We start from the raw sequence: 27020 nt of genomic DNA, 5'->3' as shown, positions 1-27020 counted from the left end.
ATTCTGCTCGCTGTCAATTAATCCATATTCTATTTCTGTATTGCTTATCATTTGACATCTATCGTTTGACCTTTTAACATTGTTATATTCCGAGACTTCTCGGAGATGCTCAGCAGACATGATATTTTTCAGTTAATATATCTCAATTATGTGTAGGGATTCAGGATACAAAACAATAGGCAGGGTGCACCCTTTATCTATTTGTATCATATATATATATGAGTAATAAAGTATACTACTTCCATCTGAATCGTTATGACAACTGATCGTTAACTTCGATTCAGCTAATATGAGCCACATGCATTATCAACAATGTTTTCAAGGAGGGGAGGAAAGAATGAGGTAAAAAAAAATCTTTCACTTGCGTTCATGAAGCTGGCTAATTCACTTTCAATCTGAAAAGCTAATGGTTGCCAGTTTGGAGCTCTCGACTAGTTATACCATGCACTGACACTATGTTACGATCCGAGAAGTTAGAAACGTGTAAATAGAAACAAGCAGAACAATCTAAGAAAATTATTAATCTGGTGGACTATTAATAATTCATAATCACTACATATATTTTTCCAGAATTAATAGTACAAAAAGAACTTCCCATTATGTGCAACAATTTTACAATTCAAGAATTTGAAGCTGCACTTCAAAACCCAATAGAGGCTATGGGGGAAAGGAGTTTTGGAAACAATTATGAAATATTGCACTACCGCTCTAAGCTATATTCAAAATTCCATCGCAATGGAGGAAAGGTGTAATAATGTTAACAATATCCAAAAAAGGCAATCCAGACAGCCCAGAAAATTACGGAGGAATCATACTATAACGAAATGCTTCTAAACCATATTGAACCATATGTATCTACTCAAAAATCAAGCACGTTTCCTAAAAAAGAGAAACAATGTCAAGCATATTAACTCCTTTAGAAGGTTGTTAGAAACAGTAAATAGAAAAATCTTCTTTAATCTTAAACTTTATAATATATAATATAAACGTTATAAACTTTATATGGCAATTATGCGGGATCACCAGTGCAAGTAGTATGGGATGCACTCTGGACCAGATCAAGATAAGATAAGGAATCGTAACGTGATTGGTTGGTCATTTGATGACGTCATTTTGTGTGACGTCATGTGTTTGGAATGTTTGGAATTTCCCCTGGGGGCATATGTGTCAGTGACATCAGGTCTTGTGTTTTGATTCACATATGAAATTGTGGGTGATTGGTGGGGCAGTTTAAACCAAATAGGGGGTAGGGTGAAAGGAGGAAGTGACATCTGTGTTGTGGATGTGTGCTGTGTTCAGATCTAGATAAGTGACGTCATTTGTTAGTTCTAAATAAGTAACGTTATTGTTTTGAATGGAAAAGGAAGGTGTATGAGTGGATAAGGATTTGTGTTATGATTGGTGGGAAACTTTTAACCAGATCAAGATAAGAAAAGAAATCGTGACGTGGATGTGTGTTGTTATCAGATGAAGATAAGTGACATAATTTATTAGTTGTAAATAAGTGACGTAATTTGTTAGTTGTAAATAAGTGACATTATTGTTTTGAATGGAAAATGAAGATATATTAGTGGATAAGGATTCGTGTCGTGATTGGTGGGACACTATGAACAAAATAGGGGCACGCTGATTGGGGGAAAGCGACGTCCATGTCGTAGATGTGTTGTTATGAGTTGTAGATAAGTACATGGTCTGCATATGGAACTGTGGGTGATGGTAGTGATAAGATACAGTTTGGAATATCGCTCGGGGCCCCCTTCTGTCAGGGACATCACGTGATATGTTTGATTCACGTATAGCATTGTGGGTGATGTTTAGAGATAAGGAATTGTGACATTATGTGTTTGGAAATTTCTGGGGAACATATGTCTCTGTGACATAACGTGATGTTTTGGTTTGCCTATGGAATTGTGGGTGATGTTTCTGAGATAAGATATCTTGGAATTTTCCCAGGGTGACACACACACACACACACACATTTTTATTGTCAATAGATGAGTATGGGTATTCTTAGTTTACAGGCGAGATGGTAGCAGTTTTTAAGGCATTTATGAATAATTTAATTATATGCTGGTGTCCCTCAAACACACTTTTTTTCTCATATACAAAACCCATCCAAATATTTTGATTTGTCTACATTAAGATCTTAAACTTCATTCCTTTTGCTAATTAAAGTTATCTTTTTAACAAAATGTTTGGCTATAGGTATTTTTTAGTTTACAGTCAAGAGAAAAACCAAATGGCATTTTAAAAAATTAATTAAAATAAACGGACACTTAAATGGATTACAACACCTTTTGTATGTAGTCTAGAAATTCTAATAATAATTTAAATTAACAGTCTTCCCAGAATGGGGCTTGGAACTAGCAAGGTTTTCTGAAAACAATAGATATTCCAAATTGTTGATTTTTAACTATATATTCACAGCACAAAACACAAACACAATCTCTGAAAATGCAGATGTCTTTTTTCCTTATAGTTACTGTATGTTTCGTTAATTTCTTTTGCATTTTCTCTCATACTATGTTTTCCCACAGTTTTCTCCAAAATGACATCATAGAGTTGAAGTCTAAGTGCCGTTTTGTTGAGGGTACATGTTATTTCCTGTAGCAATATCCGCCAACAACCAGTAACTTCACATCTCTCGATGCAGAGAAAGTCAAATTAGTTTTTGGTACTCTTTCAGTTACCACAGTGACTAAGTGATTTTAGCATTCACTTGAGTTCAACTGTGGAGGTTTTTACAGTAGAGGCAACAATTTTCCCTTAACTCAACATGTCTTTTCTGACTTATATCTGCCAGTGACTGACAAATTCGCATCTCTAGAAGCATAGAGATGCTATTTTATTTACAATAAATAAACAGAATTGCATTAAGGTATAATGTTATGATTTCATATATCCATTTGTAATCGGAATAACGGAGTAAAGTTTCACTGTGGAAAATGCAACAACAGCACACATCTTTGTTCATTAAGTTACAAATGCATATTTTATATTTTGCATTGCTCAAATATTAAATCACCAAAATGCTAAGTCGCACTTTAATTCCAAAGCTCTGAACTTACTTATGTAACTGAAATTCATTTATTTTTCTTTCTTTAGCATTAGTAAATTTAAGTAACGAAAATGAGACAAATAAGGTTTTTTCGCATTCTTAACTAAACAAAAATTAAGACCTTGAAATTAACATGTGTCTGAAAGCATGGTTACCATATTTCTTGAAAACAATATGCAATGATGTGAGCCATCAAAAAAAAGAAAGTGAGAAAGAAAGAAAAATTGTAAAGAAAATAAAATGTTTATCTTCAAATAAATATTTATGATCACAGCAAGCAAGAAATTCATCAGGTTTTCAAAGTTTTGAAATTCTTACTCATATTGTTTTCATCATTTGATATCATTTAAATGACGAACGGGTCTGGCTATTAAGTTTGTTAATGTTTTTTGATTTTTCTCTTCCAATGGCGAGTATTATTTGATATATGAATGTTGATTCACTTGTTAAATGCATGCCACGATACCTTTTTATTTTCTACAAAAAACTTTTTGAGTTTAGTAACCTGATGGTTTAAAATATCTAATGTCTCTCTGTAAATAACCAAATTCTAACAGTTGTATTGTTAGAATTTAGTGCAACTGTTTTTTTTCTAGTCTGGTGAAGGTTTCTACAGATGTAGTAACAAAATTGTTACTTTTCAGTTCATTTGTACTCTATTCACGAAACTACAATTCCGTTATTTACTTTCGTCTATGTTTTTAATTCCCCCAACACTAGAAGTATGGGTGGTAATGTTGTGAAATAAGTTTTGACTCACACCTAAGTCACTTGATTTTATCTACACACTACGATACCTTTTTTCTACAGCAATCTTTTTAAGAGTTTTAGTAACGTATTGGGTTAAAATATCTACTGTCTCTCTGAAAACAATCAAATTCTAACTACTAATTTAATACCCGATTGCTTTTGCTTCCAAGAGTTGACACAGTTTCTTGAAATATTTGAAGGATTGCATGATCAAATAAGACTTTTAATTCACTGAGTGGATTTTCAAAAAAAAAAATCTCTGGTTAGTTTGTGGCATGAAATTTCACAAGAAAAAAAATGATCTTACTTAAATTTGTATAACGCATCAACAACACCCACTTTGTTCATTTTAATTCACACATTTTATTTGAGTGAAATATTATTTACAATTGTATTTACTGAATCTAACATACAGAAAATAAATAAAATGAAAAATACAATCTTCTTTTTGTCCTTAATCTGCTTATTGCTAATTTTGCACTGGTGTTCAAATGTTTCTTCCCATGGTTACAGAATTGCCATCATGTGGTTTTCGACAATGTGACTCTCATCTGAAATTTCTTCATTTGTGATCACTGGGAATTTTTTACTGTAATAAAATTAATGGTCACATTTTTATTTTTTTTTGAAACCAATACATGTATTTTTGAGCATTATTAAAAGCACAGAAACATTCGCTATGTTTCCAAAAGCATTTAAAAGTACACATTACGTTTCCACGTGTTGGGCATCCAATTTCATTTAACCACCTCACCGGCAATTATGGATCACATATGCATCCTCATATGCTTCTTATCCATCATATATTTCAATGTAATATCAATGGTATTACAATTTTAATATGCACTTCTCATCCATGATAAACTTCATGTCTATAGATGTCTTGGCCAGTAGCGTGGTTAAATCAAGTACAGGTCTCCCAATTAACCTTGTTAATGTTTTTAATTTTTCTCTTCCTTTGGCGAGCAATATTTGATATTTGCATGTTGATTCTATTATCCAATTTCTTAGTTTGTCCAGAGATAGTAAACCAATTTCCCACTTCACCTGATGGTTATATTTTATTAACCAAGAATTCTGTTTTTTAACCTCTTTCAGGTAATTCATTCCAACTACAAGGTGATTTTGTCAATACATATATTTCAATAATTCCATCAGAAATACAAATTTCTTTAGGAAATAAACTTGAAGTCTTCTTCAAAAGAAATTGAACATCAATTATACCAATGATAACCGAAAATTCATATTTTTCACTCACTGTAGATTTTTCATAATCATTTTCCTCCATTCTTCTTCTTAAATTACTTCATTTGGCATCACAAATAAATAGTTATTTATTATTATTATTATTATTATTTCAATGATTATTAGCTCTAATCTTATATTTTATGTTAACTTTCTGTTACAAAATTCTAAACAATTAGAACTTTTCCCAAAGAAACTTTCAAAGAATTTTGTGGCTCACGCATTATTTTTACTTTACCGGACACAAAACACAACACAATACAGCAGCTGCAGTGGATGAACAAATTGCCTGAAAAAACAAAAGTCCAAAGTCATTCGACTCGATTGTTTTTCCTTATAGTACTAACCTTTCGTGCAAATGACTTGACATGTTTTCGCATTCTGGTCGATATGCTGATGTGTTTTTCTTACTTTTTGTGGGGAAAGGTTAATTTGTATTGGTGTTATCTGGAGAGTACAAACCTTTTTCTATACCAAACTTTCTTAAGAGTTTAAGTCATGTTTTTGTGTTAAATTAACTGCTGTCTCTCTGTAAAACCACCAAATTCGAACAGGTCGGATTTTTCGAGTATGTGAATGAAATGTTTACAGATAACTCAAGCAATGTCAAATAGGTAGCATTAGACAATTTTCTAAAATAATTAATTACAGGATATCAGTTTCCTCACTTTTTCCCCCCTCAACATTCCTTGCATTAATTTCACAGTTGTGATTTTTTACACTAATTAAACAGAATTGCATTAAGGTATAAAGTTATGGATTTAAATATCAAATTCTAAACTGAATAACTGAGTAAAAATTTCACTGTGGAAAACACAACAACACACACACATCTTTGTTCATTTAAGTTTTACAAATGCACATTTTATTTTGCTGAAATATTATTATTTACAAAGAATAATAAAATAAATAATAAATAACAAAGAAACCGCGCGGTTAGCCTAGTGGCTTTGTGCTTCGCAACCATATGCCTTGGGAAGGAGTGTCCCAGGTTCGATTCCTGTTGTAGACGTGAGAATTTGAGGATCTTCCTCAGGCATAGCCAAGTTAGCCGGTCTTGGGTGCGGTCAGTAGGGTTTTTCTGCCAGTTTATCTGGCGTTTTTCATCCCGCAAACAGGCAAACCGGCCCCGTGAACATACACCTCTACAGCCAAAAATATACCCCCCCCCCCAGCGGCAGACCAGGCAACGGGTCGGTTGGGAGTAGTACTAACAAGAAGTCGCATCTAAGTAACACGCGGACCCTGCATAGGAAGCGGGAATAACGCATAGAAGAAGATTATTATTTACAAAGAAAAAATATTTTGCCATATTTAGTTTACAGTCTTAACATTTTCCAAAGATTTCAATAAAGAAAATGTTTGTTACTCACTATTTCTTGGTTACATTACATCAAAATAGTTGGTCTCGCAAGAGTTTTTAGATCTGATACCATAGTTAGTACTGCTCCATACATTTCATATTGCGTCAGTCTGGAAATGACACCATGCCTCGTTAAGCTTTCTGTGTATTCTTTTGTCACCAGATATACACAAGCAGTTTTTGTAAAATGTTCATATCCCAAAATAAAGAATCTTTATCGAATTGAATAAAATCTTGATGGTCTAATTTTACCATTGATGAATTTAGATGATTAGCAATAATTTTCCCCATGATATGAATTGCTGGTAATTCAGTTTCTAAAAATAGTAAATGATTATCAGTCATACATTTTGGTGAAAATCTCTCAGCTCTCTTCACAACTAATAGAGAAAACTTTACATCCACCAGCTCCTGTGTCATCGAGCATTAATTCCCCATCTTGGCATTTCAGAATATAAGTCACTGAGATCTATTCCGTAGTCAACTCTTCTTTGCAAGTAGCCGAGGATATCAGACCACTTCCTGCGTAACTTTTACCAAGTCGTTCTGGATAAATACATCACAATGTACATCTAAAATAATAATCAGTTTCCATTCATTTAGAGCTATGTGAAGAGTTGTCTCATGCTATTTTCCTGAAGAGAGAAAATTTCAAAGACTTTTGTGCTTCACTCATTATTTTACTTTACTGGACACAAAACACCACAACACTTGTAAAATACAATTGTAAATAATATTTCACTCAAATAAAATGTGTAAATTAAAATGAACAAATCGGGTGTTGATGATGTGTTATACAAATTTAAGTAAGACCTTTTTTCTTTCTTATGAAATTTCATGTCACAAACTAACCAGAGACTTCTTTTTTTTTTTGAAAATGCACTCAGTGAATTAAGTCTTATTTGTTCACGCAAGCCTTCAAATATTTCAAAAAACTGTCAACTCTTGGAAGCAACAGCAATTGGGTATTAAATTAATAGCCAGAATCGGGTATTAAATTAGTTCAGAATTTGGTTATTTTACAGAGAGACAATAGATATTTTAACACATTACTAAAACTCTTAAAAAGATTGCTGTAGAAAAAAGGTATCATAGTGTGCAGATAAAATCAAGTGAATTGAGTGTGAGTTGGAAAGTATTTCACAACATTACCACCCATACATTCTAGTGTTGGGGGAATTAAAAAGAGAGACCAAAGCAAATAACGGAATTGTAGTTTTGTGAATAAAGTACAAATGAACTGAAAAGTGACAATTTTGTTACTACATCTGTAGATACCTTCGCCAGACTAGAAAAAAGACAGTTGTACCAAATTCTAACAATACAACTGTTAGAATTTGGTTATTTACAGAGAGACATTAGATATTTTAACCCATCAGGTTACTAAACTCTTAAAAAAATTTGTAGAAAATAAAAAGATATCGTAGCATGCAGATAACAAGTGAATCAACATGCATATATCAAATAATACTCGCCATTGGAAGAGAAAAATCAAAAAACATTAACAAACTTAATAGCCAGACCCGTTCATCATTTAAATGATACCAAATGATGAAAACAATATGAATAGGAATTTCAAAACCTTGAAAAGGTAATGAATTTCTTGCTTGCTGTGATCATAAATATTTATTTGAAGGTAAACATTTTATTTTCTTTACAATTTTTCTTTCTTTCTCACTTTCTTTTTTTTGATGGCTCACATCATTACATATTGTTTTCAAGAAATATGGTAACCATGCTTTTAGACACATGTTAATTTCAAGGTCTTAATTTTTGTTTAGTTAGGAATGCGAAAAAACCTTATTTGTCTCATTTTCGTTACTTAAATTTACTAATGCTAAAGAAAGAAAAATAAATGAATTTCAGTTACATAAGTATCAGAGCTTTGGAATTAAAGGGCAACTGTTAGCATTTTGGTGATTTAATATTTGAGCAATATAAAATATGTATTTGTAACTTAATGAACAAAGATGTGTGCTGTTGTTGCGTTTTCCACAGTGAAACTTTACTCAGTTATTCTGATTACAAATTCATATATAAATTGATAACATTATACCTTAATGCTATGCTGTTTAATAATTGTAAAAAATTAATAAAAAAAATCGTATCTCAACGCTTCTAGAGATGCAAATTTGTTGGTCACTGGCGGATATGTCAGGAAAAGACATGTTGAGTTAAGGGAAAATTGTTGGCTCTACTGTAAAAACCACAGTTCAACTCAAGTGAATGCTAAAATCACTTAGTCACTGTGGTAACTGAAAGAGTACCAAAAACTAAGTTGACTTTCTCCGCATCAAGAGATGCGAAGTTACTGGTTGCTGGCGGATATTGCTACAGGATATAACATGTACCCTCAACAAAACGCCACTTAGACTTCAACTCTATGATGTCATTTTGGAGAAAACTGTGGGAAAACATAGTATGACAGAAAATGCAAAAGAAATTAACGAAACATACAGTAACTATAAGGAAAAAAGACTCAATTGCATTTTCAGAGATTGTGTTTGTGTTTTGTGCTGTGAACATATGGTTAAAAATCAACAATTTGGAATATCTATTGTTTTCAGAAAACCTTGCTAGTTCCAAGCCCCATTCTGGAAAGACTTAATTTAAATTATCATTAGAATTTCTAGACTACATACAAAAGGTGTTGTAATCCATTTAAGTGTCCGTATATATTAATTTTCAGTGGTACCCTGGATTGCGAGTAACTTGGTCTGCAAGTGTTTCGCAAGACGAGCAAAACTTTTTAATAAATTTTAACTTGATAATCGAGCAACGTCTTGCAAAATGAGTATTGTATTACCTATATGCTTTGTCTGCCGAGCGTCACATGATCACAAGCCGCTCGGGATTGTGGGTAATCGTCTCGCATGCGCGGTCTAAGTCGGCATACCTCATTCATATAGTCAACATTCATTCTTACGTTGTGACCACGTGTGTGTGTGTGTGCATAAAGCATTTTTTTCTTTTGTGTCCAAATGTAGTGACTGTTCTTTATTAACTGTACTACGACAATGGTCCCAATGAAGAAAAGGGCTGAAAAGGAAGGCGGTAAGAAGAAGATGATTACCGTGGAAGTTAAGAAGGAAATCTTCGGGAAGCACGAACAAGGTATGCAAGTGGCCGACATCACAAGATTTTAGAAGTCTGTGTCAATGATTTGCACAGTATTAAAGAAGAAAGAACTAAGGGGGCTAGATGTAGCAAAAGGAGTCACAAGAGTATCCAAGCAACAGCCATGTATTCTGGAAGATGTAGAAAAGTTGCTTTTGGTGTGGATAAACGAAAAGCAACTAGCAGGTGATACTGTGACCAAGAACTTGATCTGTGAGAAGGCAAAGGCCTTGTATGCCGACCTCATAAGTAAACTGCCAGGTAAGTCTACAGAAAACGAAGAAGGCATCAAGGCGAGCAGGGGATGGTTTGATAACTTTAAGAGGAAAAGTGGCATCCACAGTGTTGTGAGGAACGGAGAGGCTGCGAATTTGGATGCAAAGGCAGCTGTGGCATTCGTTGCGGAGTTTCAGAAGCTCATGGTTTCCGAGTGTTACCTGCCGCAGCAAGTTTTTAATTGCGATGAGACGGGGCTTATTTGGAAAATGATGCCAAAGAGGACCTACATTACAGCAGAAGAGAATGCAATGCTCGGTCACAAGCCCATGAGAATCCGTCTCACCCTCTTGGTGTGTGCTAATGCAAGCGGTGATTTCTAAGTCAAGCCCCTGCTTGTGTATCATTCTGAGAATCCACGAGCCTTCAAGAAATGCAAGTTGCTGAAGAGCCAGTTAAACGTTATGTGGAGGTCCAACAGCAAGGCTTGGGTCACTCGTACCTTGTTCGTTGAGTGGATTAACGAGGTCTTCGGTACTGCAGTGAAGAAATACCTTTTAGAAAAAAATTTGCCAGTCAAAGTCTTGCTGGTTATGGATAATGCTCCTGCTCATCCTCCAGGCCTTGAGGATGACTTACTGGAAGAATTCGAGTTCATTAAGGACAAGTTCCTTCCAACACTACTCCATTAATCCAGCCCATGGATCATCAGGTCATTTCGAACTTTAAAAAGCTTTACACCAAGGCACTGTTTCAGCGATGCTTCGAGGTGACCGAAGGAACTAACCTTACCCTCTGAGAGTTTTGGAAAAATCATTTCCACATCGTAAACTGCGTCAAGATCATCGATAAAGCCTGGGATGGGGTCGCCAAGAGAACCCTTAATTCTGCTTGGAGAAAACTGGTCTGATTGCATCGAGGGGTTTGCTCATGAACAGGAGCTGCCAGTTGTTGATGAAATTGTGGCCTTGGGGAAGACCATGGGACTGGAGGTGAATGAGGGCGACATTCAAGAGCTGGTGGAGAAACATGGCTAGGAGTTTACCACCGACGAACTGATGGATCTGCATAGCGAGCAACAGCAAGAGGTTATGGAGGAGATCAGGTCTGAGGAGGAGAACAAGATGGAGACATACCTCTCTTCAAATGAGATTAGGGAGGCGTGTAAAATGTGGGAAACAGTGCAAAATTTTGTAGAAAAGCACCACCCGAGTAAGGCTATGGCAGTGCGAGCGATGAATCTGTTTAACGACAATGCAATATCATATTTCCGTGATATCCTCAAAAAGAGGCAAAAGCAAGTGTCATTGGATAGGTTCATTTGTTAAAGTCGCACACAAAGAAAAAGAGTCAACAGATAGCAGTGATTCTGTTAGTGACAATGAAAGTCGTCCTACCCAATACAATTAATTGTATTTAGTGTAATATGTAATTGTAATGTAATTAATAAATTCGATTACTTTATGTATTTTGTATTACAGTAATCACTGTTATATGAATATTTTTGAGTTTTGGAAAGAATCATCTGAGTTTCTATTATTTCTTATGGGGAAATTCGCTTTGATATACGAGTACTTTGGATTACGAGCATGTTTCCGGAACGAATTATGCTCGCAAACCAAGGTACCACTGTATTTTTTTAAATGCCGTTTGGTTTTTCTCTTGACTGTAAACTAAAAAATACCTGTAGCCAAACATTTTGTAAAAAAAGATAACTTTAATTAGCAAAAGTAAAAGTTTAAGATCTTAATGTAGACAAATTAAAATATTCAGATGAGTATTGTATATGAGGGAAAAAAGTGTGTTTGAGGGACGCCATATTATAATTAAATTTATTCAGAAATGTCTTAAAACTGCCGCCATCTCGCCTCTAAACTAAGAATACCCATACTCATCTATTGAAAAAAACACAAGAAAAACGCGTGTGTGTGTGTGTGTGTGTGTGTGTGTGTGTGTGTGTGTGTGTGTGTGTGTGTGTGTGTGTGTGTGTGTGTCACCCTGGGAAAATTCCAAGATATCTCAAAAACATCGCCCACAATTCCATAGGCAAACCAAAAGATCACATTATGTCACAGAGACATATGTTCCCCAGAAATTTCCAAACACATAAAGTCCTAAGGGACGGGATTTATTATTATTATTATTATTCCTGATACCTCCAATTTTTTTCTGACTTGAAAACGCAGTCTTCAGAAACAACGAATTACAATCTATTATTTGTCTCCTTCAGAAGATAGATAAGATAGATTGGAAGAACTGATGAAGGAATTGGACCATATAAAATGGGACGTTGTGGGCCTTTCAGAGATAAGAAAGAAAGAGGAAACTCTCATGCGATTAAAAGATGGACATTTACTCTACCACTGTGAATGTGACAGAAACTCAACTGGTGATGTAGGATTCCTAATAAATAAAACAATCAAGGATAATGTCCTGTTTGTTAATAAAATAACATCAAGAATAGTTGAACTAAGTCTCTTCATAAATAAAAGATACCAACTGAAAATTATACAAATATACGCCCCAACTACGGACCATCCAGATGAAGAGATAGAAGATTATCTATGAAACATTAGAATCCACATTAAATAATTCTAAAGAATTCTACATAATTATAATGGGTGAATTTAATGCCAACATTGGACGCAGAGACGGCCATCTGAACTCCATCGGTAAATTTGGATTTGGATAGAAGAATGAAAGAGGAGAAAGACTTATTGAATCCGCAGAAGAAAATAACCTCTTTATTATGAACAGCTTTTTCAAGAAGAAAAATCAACCGAAAATGGACTTGGAGAAGCCCAAATGGACAAACTTACAATAAAATAGACTTCATCCTCTCCAACAGAAGATATATAATAAATAATACCGAAGTGCTTAATCGATTTAATACAGGAAGTGACCACAGACTATTAAGAGCAAAAGTATGGATCAACAAAAAATGGGAACGGAATAAGCTCATAAGGAAAAAGTCCAATTTAGTGAATCTACAAAACCTCTACTACAATAAAAGATGTTATAGTGAATCACTCAAAATTGAACTAAAACAGTTAAACACAGCTACTACCATCGATGATGCTAACGAAATCTTAACAACATCTATCATGAATTGTGCACTAGAAATAGAAAGTGTAAAAAGGCACCAAAGAGAGGAAAAACTAAGATACCTTAGATCTGATGAAGAAAAGAAGATATATGAAAATAGATTTGAATGATACCAATAAAATAGAATATGCGGAAATCAGTAAAACTATACGTAAAAGGATGAAACATGAAATGACATCATTCAATACGAGGAAAATTAAAGAAACAATAGAAAATAATAGTAATATGAAGGTCCTAAAACGAACATTATCAGCTGGAATAAAGGAAATAGCTGCTATAGGAGGAAAAAATGATGAACTTATAAAAAATAGAGATGCAATAATCAAAAGAATTCAGGAATTTTATATTGAACTCTATGAAGACAAAGACCGAAACATCCAAGAATCATCTATGGATAACTCGAGTGAGGAAGAACACGATGTCCCTGAGATCTTACAAGGTGAAGTGGAAATGGCACTGCCGGAAATGAAGAATGAAAAGGCCCCAGGAGAAGATGGAATTATGGTAGACTTCTTAAAACTGGGAGGAAGCCCTGTCATCAAACAACTGACTAAACTCTTTAATAAACGCCTAAAACAGAGAAAACTTCCAAAAAATTGGAACAATTCACTTCTAATATTAATTTTTAAAAAGGGCAATAAGGAAGAAATTAAAAACTACAGACCTATAAGCCTACTCCCCACCATATATAAAGTCTTCACAAAAATTATAAATAATAGAATAAAATCTAAATTAGAGGGAATGCAATCCTGTGAACAAGCTGGATTTAGAAAGAATTACAATACTTTGGACCATATTCACACATTAAGACAGCTCATTGAAAATCAACTGAATACAATAAACCCTTATGTATGACCTATATAGACTATGAAAAAGCATTTGATTCAGTTAAAACATCTGCTACACTAAAAGCTCTTGAAACCCAGGGAACTGAGAAACCATATATTGAAACACTAAAACATATTTACAATAATGCAACTTCTGTAATTAAATTAAATAAAAACAGTGAAAAGTTCCAAATACAAAAAGGCATCCGGCAAGGCGACACCATATCTCCCAAATTATTTACAGCTGCACTAGAGGAAGTCTTTAGAAGCCTTGATTGGGGAAACAAAAGGAATAAACATAAATGGAGAAAGGCTGCATCATCTGAAATTTGCAGATGATATTGTCCTAATAGCAGATAATCTTGAAAATCTGGAAGAAAGGCTAAATCAGCTAAATGAAGCCTCCAGAGAAATTGGATTAAAAATAAATAGATAAAAAACAAAAATAATGATGAATAAATACATAAACCATAGAACTGTCAAAGTTGAAAACCATGAAATAGAATAAGTTACTTCATATGTATATTTGGGCTAATTGTTATGCTTTGAAGATTGCCAAAGAAAAGAGATTGAACGAAGAATTCACCTTGGATGGACGGCTTATGGGAAAATGAGAGACATATTCAGAAGTGACATCCCTATGAGTCTAAAAAGGAAAGCTTTCGACCAGTGCATACTTCCTAACATATGGAGGAGAAACATGGACTTTAACAGAAGCCCTAAACAAAAAGCTGAGAACAACACAACGTCGCATGGAGAGAATTATGCTTAAAATAACATTAAGAGATAGGAAGACAGGTGTCAGGGATATTGTAAAATACATTAAACAGGCTAAGTGGAGATGAGCTGGCCATATTGCCAGATGCAGTGACGGGAGATAGACTAGAAAAACAACAGAGTGGAGACCAATGGATGGAGCAAGACAAAGAGGGGACAGAGAAGAAGGTGGAGGGACGAACTGGAACAAATTGCATGAGTGAGATGGATAGGAGAAGCAGAAAACCGAGTGGTCTGGAAAATCATGGGGGGAGATCTTCGTCCAGCAGTGGACAGAACCAAAAGGTTTAAGAAGAAGAATTGTCTCCTTCAGGCCAATCTGCCTGTTTTTGAATTAAAAACATAGGTTCCTGAGATGAAAAAAAACTTTCACCTCAGTATGACAGAGGCTAACTTACCTTCGCTTAAAAAACCCTAATAAGAAGTTCCTCTCATCGGAGTTTTGAACCTAACTGAAAAGCAAATGTCGCGTCGACCTCGCGATTAGTAGGTGACCGATGAATTTCATCTCTGAGTCTTCAGCATATACGTTTTAATCTGAAAAAGTATAATAATCTGGTTTTTAGTGCGTGGGAACATTAACTAACTCTTAGTCAACTCAAGTATTAAAACACTGACAACCTTTCGTTTGTAGGGTTCACATGAAAACATAAATCCCATTTAAAATGTCTGTAGAGAGTTTAAAAAAAAAAAAAGAACAGACCAGTAAAGTTGAAGAAATATATGCAAATGAGAATTACACATATATGTACACTTTCTTCATTTAACTTCTGGTCTATGCAGATCGCATTTTTCCATATTTGCTAAACACCACAGAAATATTTGTCGATATCTGTTCATTATTCTTAGCGTAGCACCATATCATATTTGTCAAAAACCACAGAACAATGAATATTCGAGTTTGTATCTTAAAACTGTTCATGCTGCCGACTAACGAATTTTGTCCCGTCACCAGAAAATATCGATAACTGGCTGAAAACATTATGCGTTTATAAAGTCATCCCATTAGAGTCCTTATGCAGACATTCCAACACCCACGGTAACGATGTACACACTGACTGGTAATTTGAATCTGCATTTCAGTTCTAATTTGAACCGTATCGTTATCATGCATGTGCGGGAAAACTTTTTCTGTTATGATACTGAACAACTCATCAAGAAATAAGATATCAGCCTTTAAATGATTATGGGTATATCATCTGTGGAACCCTACAGTCATGTATATGCCCAAATGTAAAACTTTAAACATTCCGTTTATATATATATATATATATATATATATATATATATATATATATATATATATATATATATATATATATATATATATATATATATATATTGTACAAACAAAGTAGTTAGTACAGAGTTAAATTTCTACATTAGCATCATACTACATTAACAACATAATATGCATATCATGCCTTGTTCTGAATATATTAAACTTTGGTTGGTATATTATTATGACGTGGCTGCTTTTTAATATAGACAACCTATACCATTAATAAAACTTAATTAATAAAATGTTGTTTATGGAATCATAAACAACATATTTATGATTCCATAAATATGTTGTTTATTTTATATTTGTGTAAATTTTATTATCAGTGTTATTCAGCTACACCCTCTCTTCTTCCAATTTTGGATACGAATTGATTTATAGGTATACAGTATATTAGGACAAAAAGCCGAAATTCGTTTACTGGCACGACTATCCAGTTATTGTCGACTTCAGCCAAGTCATGTGTATATTGCTGATCAATAGGCGTTAAAAGTGAGATTTACTCTTTATCAAGCTCATATTATCATTATCCAGAGGTGCATGACTAAGGACAGTCGTAGAAGCACGCTTTTATTCCGCAAAGGGAGTCGGAAGAAATTCAGTATCTTAACGGACTGAAAGCTGAGTCCATATCGATGATTTTGAAGGCATCGAGGAAAGAGTATGGTAGATCGTTGCCATTTCCTGATCTTGAACCCTAACACTGGTATTGTCTATAACAGTGTGAGTCATACGATCGATTTTGTTTTCAGAGATGCGAGTTATAAATATCCAAAAAAGAAACTCGGAAACTGCTGAATAGGCATACAAAAATTAGCAGCAAAATCGAGCCGACAATGCTCTTTCTTATGGCAGTCTAGAATTATGACACAAGAACGTCTTCCGTGTGCACGCTGAAAAAAAAAAAAAAAAAAAAAAAAAAATCAAAACGAGTCCTATATGACAGTTTCACTAGTTCACTTTCTTCAAAGCAAGAAGGAAATTCGGAGTATTTGACTAGTGAAAAATATTATAATATAAATGAGCAAGCGAAATGTGCAAAAATGGAAAAGAAGAAGATATTGAAGTTTGGAAATATGACGTGTTATTGGCTGCAAATGATCAGTTATTTCCCCAGCAGCTGGTAATAAGGCTTCGTTTCAATACTAAGTTACAAACGAAAACCATTTCAGTGGTTTGCACGAAGCGTATTTAAGCAAACAGTCATGACGTTGATCAAGAATGATAACAGAATTAAATGTTTTCTCACGAAGCCATTTTCCTTTATAAATTTTAAGTCACATGGCCGAAACAAAAAAATAAAAAAATAAAAAGATATGTCCTCTCAAAAGGTTTTATTAAACCAATGATATTATTATTATTTTTTTTTTTTTCCAGAACTGCACTCGTCAGAATGATTTCAGAGATGCAATCACAGGCTGATGTCGTATTTCATTATTATTCTCGTCTGTCAAGATCATATAACTAAGTTTGCTCAGGTAAAGAAATAACATATTTCGGACATTATCTGGATATTCTTTTCATTAACCAAAACTAGAGAGAGAGAGAGAGAGAGAGAGACAAATACTGAACATGGGAAATTCTAAAGTAACATAGTGTCACCAAATTGCCAATAAATAAATGAATAAATAAAATAATATAATATACTAGTTCGTGCGGTTAGCCAAGTGGATATGCGCTTCGCAACCGTATGCCTGGGAAAGAAGTGTCCTGGGTTCGATTCGCGTCGCCGACGTGAGGAGCTTAAGGATCTTTCTCAGCCATAGCCAAGTTAGCCGGTCTTGGGCGTGGACTGCACGGTTTTTCTCCCCAGTTTATCTGGGGTTTTTCCTCCCGCAAGCAGGTAAATCGGTTCCGTGAACACACGCATCTACACACATAGGACACACCAGGAGGCATAGGGCTAGCCACCTTATCCTCGGGACGGGTACGGCTTAGAAGGGCTAAGGATAGCCCCGTAACAGGCCACTAGGCCTAATAGGTGAAGGGAAGAAGAAAAATATAATATACTATAATAAAACTGCTGCATTTTATTCGAGCAAATAGGAATCTGGTGCATGAACTAACTAACACATTTCAAGAAACAAAATATCGCACGACATTGTGTAGTCAATTTGGGCGTTGTCAAAAAGTGAGGGCTGTGAACTGAGATCTTTTCTTGCAAGAAACAAGACAGGACTGTGCTTTATAACATTAAAGTGGACTGCACTCGAATTGTTGAAGGATAAATTATTTTGAAAGCTGTAGAATATCTTTTCAGCTTGAGATAGTTAAGAACCACAAAGTCGGTCAAATGAGGAGGAATGGAGAATTATTAATAAACTATAAATAGGGTATGACGTCAGCGAGAAAAGATCATGTATATGAAAAGAACAAGCGTTAGAACAAAACATTACAGCAGCGCTTCTCAACCCTATGCCCGCGGCCAATTATTAAATAAGGAAAAAATAAAATAAAATTTGGAAAATATGTCTTCTCCCAGTAATAATATTTATTGAAATCGTAAAAAATGTTAACATTTATGTTATATTACGAACATTTTGTAATTCCTCTGTCTTTGAGTGTGAGTGTTACCAGTGCCAATTTTGTGCGCATGTTTTACGTATTGAGTCTACTGGGAACCGCGTGCTTGAGGGATGTTGTCACCACTTCACCAGTGTTGTCGACACGCTTTGACCAAACATTGTTTTCTCGTATTTAAAAAAATTTCCCCAAAATGAGTAATCTAAATAAAAAACAACGAACCTGTAAGTTCAACAACGATTCGGAAGAACACTGTTGATTTATCCAGAATAAAGAGAAATGTTTTCCCTTATTGTGCGATGGTTTAATTTAGTTGTATAATAAATGTTAGATGTGTATTTATCCTGCCTTCATGGTAAATTAATTTGTAAATTGTTACCATTTATATGATAAGCAAGTATTTAGTTTCATAGAAAAAAAAATATTGGTGCCCGCCACTCTGTTCCCAATCTCGGATGCGCCCACGATCTCAAGCAGGTTGAGAACCCCTGCATTAGAGTATCCTATAGTGTCAGAGATGACCGTCCATGATTACTTATTACACTTGAAATCCGATCCCCTATGCTTAAGAAGGTTGAACTAACCATATACTACTAAGAATTTCAGAACTCATAGCAGTTGCATGGTTTTTACCTAATTGACGGAAACAATATACATTTCATCGACAGAGAAGCCAAAAATGGCTTCTCTGTCGTATGTATTTTTTCAATACTATTTTCATTAATACGCACCATGTGCAATCAAGTCGAGTATTTAGTATTAAATCCGTCAAAAAAAAAATCTAAACTTCTATTTAAAAATTAATAATTTTTCACTTTAAAACGCAGTTTGTTGTTTTTAATTCTTAATCTCGTGGTATATGTTGTATGTAATATAACAGATTTCATGGATAAGCGGTTTATCACTTTGTAATAGTTAACTTCACTGATGAACGAAAATGTCGTGCGAACTGCCGTAATATATTCGGATTATGGGGATGAGAGGAAGGTTGCTGATGTTTCACTCAAATAGTTTTCCATTGAATTGCAAGCTGTTTTTGACAAGACGAATTCAAGAAAATCACAGTTCATTCCATACCATTAAATGCATATTAAAATTGTTCACCATTTTTTCAATAAAAAGGATGTACTTTGAATGCTTGCACGATGGTGCAATTCTCCATTCTGGGCATGTGTCGTCCATTAACTAATCCTGGACGACACATGCCCAGAATGGAGAATTATCCTGATAGATGGGTACGTCACATGCTGGGTAAATGGTCAACACGAATAGATTTTGTGTCGCCAACAATGTTCTCTCTCGGCTATGGGCGTGTGCACGCGTACATCAGTCCAAATGAGAGCGCACACGTCTAATCAACTGCGCGCACAAAATTTGTCCTTTCCAAATTTCTAATTTCCAGGCAATAATTGTTGAACGTGCTATAAAAATGAATTACTGTATATGATAAATCATACTTGTCACTTATTTTATTTAGTAATTTCTCCAGTGTCTCCGCTCTAATATTATTCTAACCCAGCCCAACTTAATACACTAATTAGTTGCTTTTAGCCTGCATCGTGTGGGCGAACTGAGGCTGAATGGCAGCAAGTTGCAGTGGCATGTTTATTTAGAGTGTCTACTGTCTAGACAGTACAGTACAGTTACTCGAACTAGTGCAAACGGTGATGGATTTTTGTAGCTACGCGGATTTAAGCGAATTAATTTAGTATTCGCAATTTTAAAGGTTATAGCTAAACGAAAAAAAGGGCAACATTAATATGAGAAATATTACATTGACTGTTTCAGTGCGTTAAACTCTCAAAATTCGTTTAAATTTGAATAGCTGGTCATATTATTATGATTATCATCATCATCATCTGAAATCTCCAGGGACTCAAGGACTCATCGAGGGAGGCTATGAATCACCCAAACCAGCTGTCATACCTTTCAGTAAATTCATTCACACTAGATGCACTCACTATCCCTAAGGCCAAACTATTCCACTCACTCCCTGCTCTCTGAAAAAAAAAAAAAAAAAAAAAAAAACCTAGCTCTTACCCCTTTCTTGATTGCAAATAAATTTAACTTCCATGGATGTCCAAGTGTTCTCTCCCCACCTTCCATATAAAGAAAAATTTCATCAGATGATATCCTATAACACCCATTCAAAAATTTATAGACATCTATCATATCACCTATTTCTTCTGTTAACCAGAGTCTGCAGTCCACATACTCGCAATCTATCCTCATAATCTAAATTCCATAATCCGGATATAATATGTGTAACTCTTCTTTGCACCCTTTCCACAGTTTCTTTATCCCCTAGGAACCCGGGAGACGAAATCTGCGCACAATAATCCAGATGTGGTCTTATCAAAGCCTTATAAAGCGGCAAAATAACTTCCTTATCCTTACATGTCAAGGTTCGTTTCATCACCGCAATTATCATCTGGGTTGTATTTGCAACTTTTGCTATGTGACCTTTGAACTTTAAATTCCTATCCACGATTACACCAAGATCCCTTGCCTCGGTTTCTTGTAGAATTCCCAGACAGAGAAGGCCACTAATATAATTAGAATTCCTCTAATCATACCAAAGTGCATAACTTTAGACTTACTAACATTAAACTGACAGCCATTTTCGTTTTCCGAAATTTCCAGCTTATTCAAATCATTTTGTAAATGCTTAGATATCAGTAGCATTTCTGATTGCCATGCCTATCTTCGCATCATCGGCAAACAGTTGCACATCTGACGTCGTTAATGTATAGATTAAACAATAATGGCCCAAGGGCTGAACCTTGAGGTACACCACTTACCTTAAATCTGGCAGATTCACACGCACTGTATACCAGTTTTTGACATCTGTCTGTCAATCATGCCCTGATTCAAGTCAAGAGTTTATATTCCAATCCCATATTCTCCAGTTTATGCAACAGCCTTTCGTGTGGTATCCTATCAAATGCCTTAGAAAAATCCAACATTATCATAGTGTATCCATTCCTTTTATCCAACTCAGCCATAACACTGATATAAAAATGAGCCAATTGCTACAACACGACCTTCCTTTAGTAAACCCATGCTGCTCCTTGCAGAGTATAACTTGTTTGTCTACCCATTTCTGTATCCGAGTTCTTACAAACTTATCTAAAATCTTCACTAAAACACCAGAGATACTGATAGGTCGGTAGTTAGATACATCAGTTTTGCCCCACACTTGTACAATGGAATTATCATACATTCCTTCCATTCCTGAGCTAAGACTCAAGTTATACAAACATGTAAAAGGTCTAGCCAATTCGGTTGAACATTCCTTTAGCAAACGGGCTGATATTCTTTATAGACAAATTCTTATCCCGGTTATGCATTAGCACTTCAACCTCATTTTCATAAACCTCTAACTCTTCATTCAATGTAGCAATGTGCACCATGTTACACACACCTGGTTGATATATCTTAGCAAAGTGAGCACTCATTAACCAATTTCTTTTCACAGTTACTTTTCTGGCCTGGGCTTTATATATTTCATAACTCTTCTCACTCTTATTCTCCCGGTATCTTTTCCACATCATCATCTTCTTGTGGATCTTTTGCTTAATAAGGTTGCACATCCATTTAACTCCAGACCTATTTATTCTTCGAACAGTAGGGATACATTCAGATACCCCTCATTTAAGCACTTTTTCAAAGATTCCCATGCATTGCTGATATTTTTCCCATTCAGTAACTGACACCATGGGACCAAAGATAGTATTCTCCTAAGTGGATTATAATTTCCAGCTTTGTTATATATGCAGCATGCTTTGTTTTTAAACTGCAGTTATATGCAATATTTGTGTAGCTGAAGGAGTAAGCATTTAGGTTGTTCTTATAGAAATATTTAGCATGCAACGTGCACCATGTTATCAATGTACAAGATCTTTAATAAAGATATCACCAATTATAGGCGTATTAAATTAAGAGTCTGTGACCCGCAATTGTGAACATAGGCTGCCGCACACAAAAAAAAAAAAAAAAAAATGTGAGACCGGAAACTTGCGCACAAAATGTTTTTCATGAGCACCTGGGTCAACAAAAATTAGAGGGAATAATGGTCGCCAACGAGGTTTAGAGAGAAACCAATAGAGCAATAGTCGAATAGTGGGGTATATGTATAATCTAGACAGAGGATTAACCTTTTTTTGAGGAGGAGGACCGAACAGTCATTTTGGTGAAAATGGCATTCCATCGAGTATATCGAGAACCGTAGGTGAGACTTGCGAAACACATTTTTAATATTACTACTTTTTTTCTTTTCTTTTTTTTTTTTTTTGATAGATAGGATTGATCTCTTGCTATGGCCTAGAACGATGTGTGGTGTGTTCATATTACGCACTCGCAGTCCACGGTTGTATTACACATTTATTTGACCAGTTGTTCCTGTTTATCATAACATTATTAATTTACACGAGACTGTTCACCTAACAGAGCAATAGTTTAAGACAGTGGTTCCCAAACCTTTTCGGTTCACGGCGCCCTAAGTGAAGTGTATCAGGATTTTTCCACGGCGCCCAAAGTCAGAGCATAGGCCTACCTAACAAAATTGAAACAGCGGTTTTGCAGTGTCCGTTAGATGTCCTTCCTGTCATCGTATCAACACATCGATGGTCCGATTCTAAAACCAAGTGGACTAAGTGTCACTTGACTTCAGTGAAAATACTGAAATATTTCGCGGCACACAGTTTGAGAACTACTGGTTTAAGATATGATTTACTGATCCATCTGGCTCCAGTTATCATTCCCTCTCTTTGCAGTCACTTGGATAGAACGTTTGAACATTCATTCATACGGTCTCCCAAGGCAATACACTGTCTATTTATAATATGTGTTATCATGTGTCCTGAACCGAATATAGGCAGATTCTATTTATTATGAGGATTATATAAAAGTTCTGTAACACTACCCATGCGTGGCCAGCGGAAATTTCCACCTTAAGTTAGTTGTAAGCCAAACTAAGTAAGCACGTCGTGTTTCTATTCCACGAAATATGACTTCGAAATGGAGGAAGAATCTGACACTGGTCGGATATTCCGCAATGTTCAGAATTCTAAGATGAAAATTGAAACTACGTGTAGAATCTGACGTTATGAAAGAGCGTGGGTGGCAATACCCACTCCCCTTCCTCCGTAAAGTCCTAACATTACCTCTCAGCCTTCGATTTGTTTCCTAAGTTGAAAGAACCGCTCCCTTGACAAGGTTTCCGCTGAAATGACCCAACTATGAAAAAACTAAAAAACACTGATAGACAACAGTGATAAGCAAAATGGAGATCATACTGAATGTTTAACAGCAGGAGTAATGTACAACTTTTGAAATGATCCGTGTATTATTGTTTACCGAGCATCTCCATGAAGTCTGAATACCGACCGCGTGCAATGTGGATTAAATATCCGCGTTTAGCATGGATGTTTAACATTTTGACCTGTGATGGCATACAGCTATTATGCATACAAGATATTCGAAAATCACGTAAGGGACATAAAACGATCCCTTACGTGATTTGATATTTTAGTATTACTTTCGAAATTTAAGTCAAAATACAAGATTATTTTATAAATCGTAAAGTTACTGTTGCAGTTTCGAAAGTCAGTAACTCGTTATTTTCTCTTTAAAATTTAATAACAAGTGAAAAGTATTTTATTTATCATTCTACATTGCACTTTAAAACTAATACAGAAAATATGAATATTGCTAATCTGGAAACTAGTAAAGTAATATTTGTATGACAAGTTATTAATGAAACATAATTTCACACGACTATCATCCCCAAACTGACCTTTCGAAATTAAATAAACAGACTTAAAAACATCGTTACAGTATTCGATTTAAGCAACAGCGCTCAAGTAAGACGTTATTAAAATTTTATAATAAGAGTGACGTATTTTCCTAACATTTATTATTATTATTATACACTTCATGGAGTCACTACTCATCAAGGGAGGCAATAGTAAGATGCATCCTAACAGAGATAATGTTTATCATACCGCATCTTAAATTGGTTCAATGTTTGTGCACTTATTCCGCGATGAGTCTCATGACTCCATGGAAGCCCGAATAATAATAATTATTATTATTATACCTCATTCGGCGATACATTCCACTCACCACGCAAAAAAGTCATGCTGCACTGTCTTATGCACCACAACTTCAAAGAATGACTTCTTGTCTCTATCCCCCCCCCCTCCCTCAACCCTTTGAAAAATATCCTAGGTATCTATTTGACAAGTACCTTCTTAACAATTTATGTCTCGATCGTATCGCCCCTCTTCAGCCTATTGACCGCCTCTGAACTTTTTCCAGAGGTAGTTCAAATTCTCTTATAGCTTATTTTTAGGCGAACAAATGAATTGAGGAAGAAGAGAAATTACTGCCGTAATATGTTCATCACGGTACTTTGTAAATAAATTATTTACGAAGTAAATAATTTATTATTATTACATGACACCTCCACGGAGTTGCAGGACTCGTTGTGGGGAGCCATACTACACTTACACTAATCAGAATTTTTGTCTTTTAATTTCTTTGGTATGTTTGCTTGTTTAACATACACACACACACACCAGCAGATATGAGTTTATGTACGATAGAAGCCCTCTTAATTGATTCGAACCAGCACTACACGATCATCTCAAGGTTGAGACAGTTGTAGGTGTCCTCCCGCGATAAGTCTTGACTCCTTGGAGGTATCAGGAATAATAATAATAATAATAATAATAATAATAATAATAATATGATCCAGTAGCTATGTTACGAGAACTACTGGGTAACCCGCTCAGACTACAAAGAATAGTTAAACAGGCTGCGTATTGAAATTGCACACCAAAACCTGATTTTAGGAATTGATAAAACGATCTCTTTTAAATTAGCTAACCAGAAGATAATGTTGTTTAAGTATAAGATGTTACTAGAAAAATAGCCTAAAATATAAACACAGTACATGTACTGTACATTTCCAGTAGGGATAAAACCCTAAAATAAATAAATATAAAATTGACAATTAATCCTATTTCATTCTACAATAAAACTGAAGGATATAGTGGTAATACTAATTAAACATGCAGCTTTGACAGAAATTGTTTAAATCGCGTACTTGTTATATTAATTCCTAGTTTAGCCATTATCGGTTAACACTGATTGATTTATTACACTGCTTTCTAGACAAAAGGTAAATTATATGTCGTTTTTCCTAATCAAGTGTTGAAAATTCTATTTTATTTTATTTTTTTATTTTTCCAGAATATATATATATATATAAAACAAACTATACCTGACAAAATTACACGATCAACTTCACTGAGTTGTTCAAGTTTTCCTGTAACCATTGTTAACAATGCAGCACAAGAAGCAATGTACTGTGGATATATTTACATGTTAAACTTGAGAATCAACTTTCAGATAATGAAAAACAATAAACAAATAGCGAAAACAAACAAACAAAAAAGTTTAACATTATTATTAGTAGTATACGTTACACATGAAGTCTGTCAGAATTGTACCTACCTCCCATTTTATATAAAAGTTATCGTTTTCATAGGTTTAAATTATTTTCTGTAAATTTACAGCGATTTTGTTGCTTGATTTCTTTGAATTTTTGAAGAAGAGGGAATGAATATTTACCAAAACCAGAAACAATAAAACTTGAATGACGACAAAACGTATAAGAAATTTACCTTTTCCTCAATTAAAATCAGTCAATCTAATAATTAAGCATTTTCTGCTACTTATTCTTTGTGCAGTAATTTGTTATTGTTTATATCAACAGACAGCGTATAAGACAAATGTAGCATTGTTATCTAATGGAACATTAAGAAGTTAGTCCACATCATGTACATTTAAGTAAAAATCTTATGAAATAAAGTTCACACAATGAAGCAATTATGACATGAGCGAGTGTTCATATCTGTGTGTATGTGTCAGCTAGCGCACACACAAACACACACCACACGCAGCTTGCCACGTTTAATCTGATAAAATATCAACCTGATTTGATACGCTAAACTTGATATAAGTATATCAAGTATATCAATAATATAACTGCAGTTGGCTATATTACTGCAATTTTCCTAGAAAGGTGGTTCACACCCAATTCCACCAGAACATCAGGACTAACAGATTTCTTCCTTTCAGGCTTGTCTAGACAGTAATAAAAACACAAAGACACACACACACACACACTAAAAGAAAAAAAAAAGCAGGGGGAAGAAGAGTTTCTGGCTAGACAACACTTGAGAATACGCAGCTTTCGATGATGAAAATCAGCAATATGATGTAATAATGAGACACCAAGAAACGAACTTACCCGAATTCAGAACCCACAATGAACAGATCGGAGAAAGTGAACACTAACTGTTGCAGTCTCAAGTATCCTCGACGAAGTGAAGCAAGTCTGTCAGGCCGTCAGTTTGACTGGCTAGAAGTTGCCTTGCGGGGTGCTCGTGGACACGTTTACTGACTGGTAAGGCGCTCCGTACGCGTGCTGTAGACTGGCGGTTGTGATACATACCGGTACTGCGGGCACTGGCCTCGGACGGCCCAAAGAGTTGGACGGCAGCACCGTCTAACACATACACTCGCGGTCAACCAGCGGGTCGGGATGGACAATTTAATGCAAATAGTGGCGCTAGAACTGGTAGGTCTGTCTGCTGGCCTCGCGTGTGGTGTTCAGGCTAATGGCGGGGACAGGTTCCCCTTTTTAGAGGACAAAATGAATTTTAATGTCTTTTTTTTTTATTGCCA

At 35.0% G+C, this 27020-nt stretch overlaps 1 protein-coding gene across 2 annotated transcripts in view; it reads right to left on the bottom strand.

The window, feature by feature from the left end:
- The window catches only part of LOC150107170 (uncharacterized), a 305950-nt gene extending 279208 nt beyond the window's left edge, over window positions 1–26742 (bottom strand). For both annotated transcript variants that reach the window (XM_090391700.1, XM_090391701.1), the window contains exon 1: window positions 26584–26742. The gene's annotated coding sequence lies outside the window, so the exon portion shown is untranslated. The remainder of the gene's footprint in view (window positions 1–26583) is intronic.
- Between the last annotated feature and the right edge of the window lie 278 nt (window positions 26743–27020).

Source organism: Typopeltis vanoorti, chromosome 4, assembly GCF_054136105.1.
Source record: "Typopeltis vanoorti isolate ZY-2024b chromosome 4, IOZ_Tvanoo_1.0, whole genome shotgun sequence".
Lineage (NCBI taxonomy): Eukaryota > Metazoa > Arthropoda > Arachnida > Uropygi > Thelyphonidae > Typopeltis > Typopeltis vanoorti.
The sequence above is the reverse complement of the archived record's forward strand: the minus strand, read 5'-3'. Positions and strand labels throughout refer to the sequence as shown.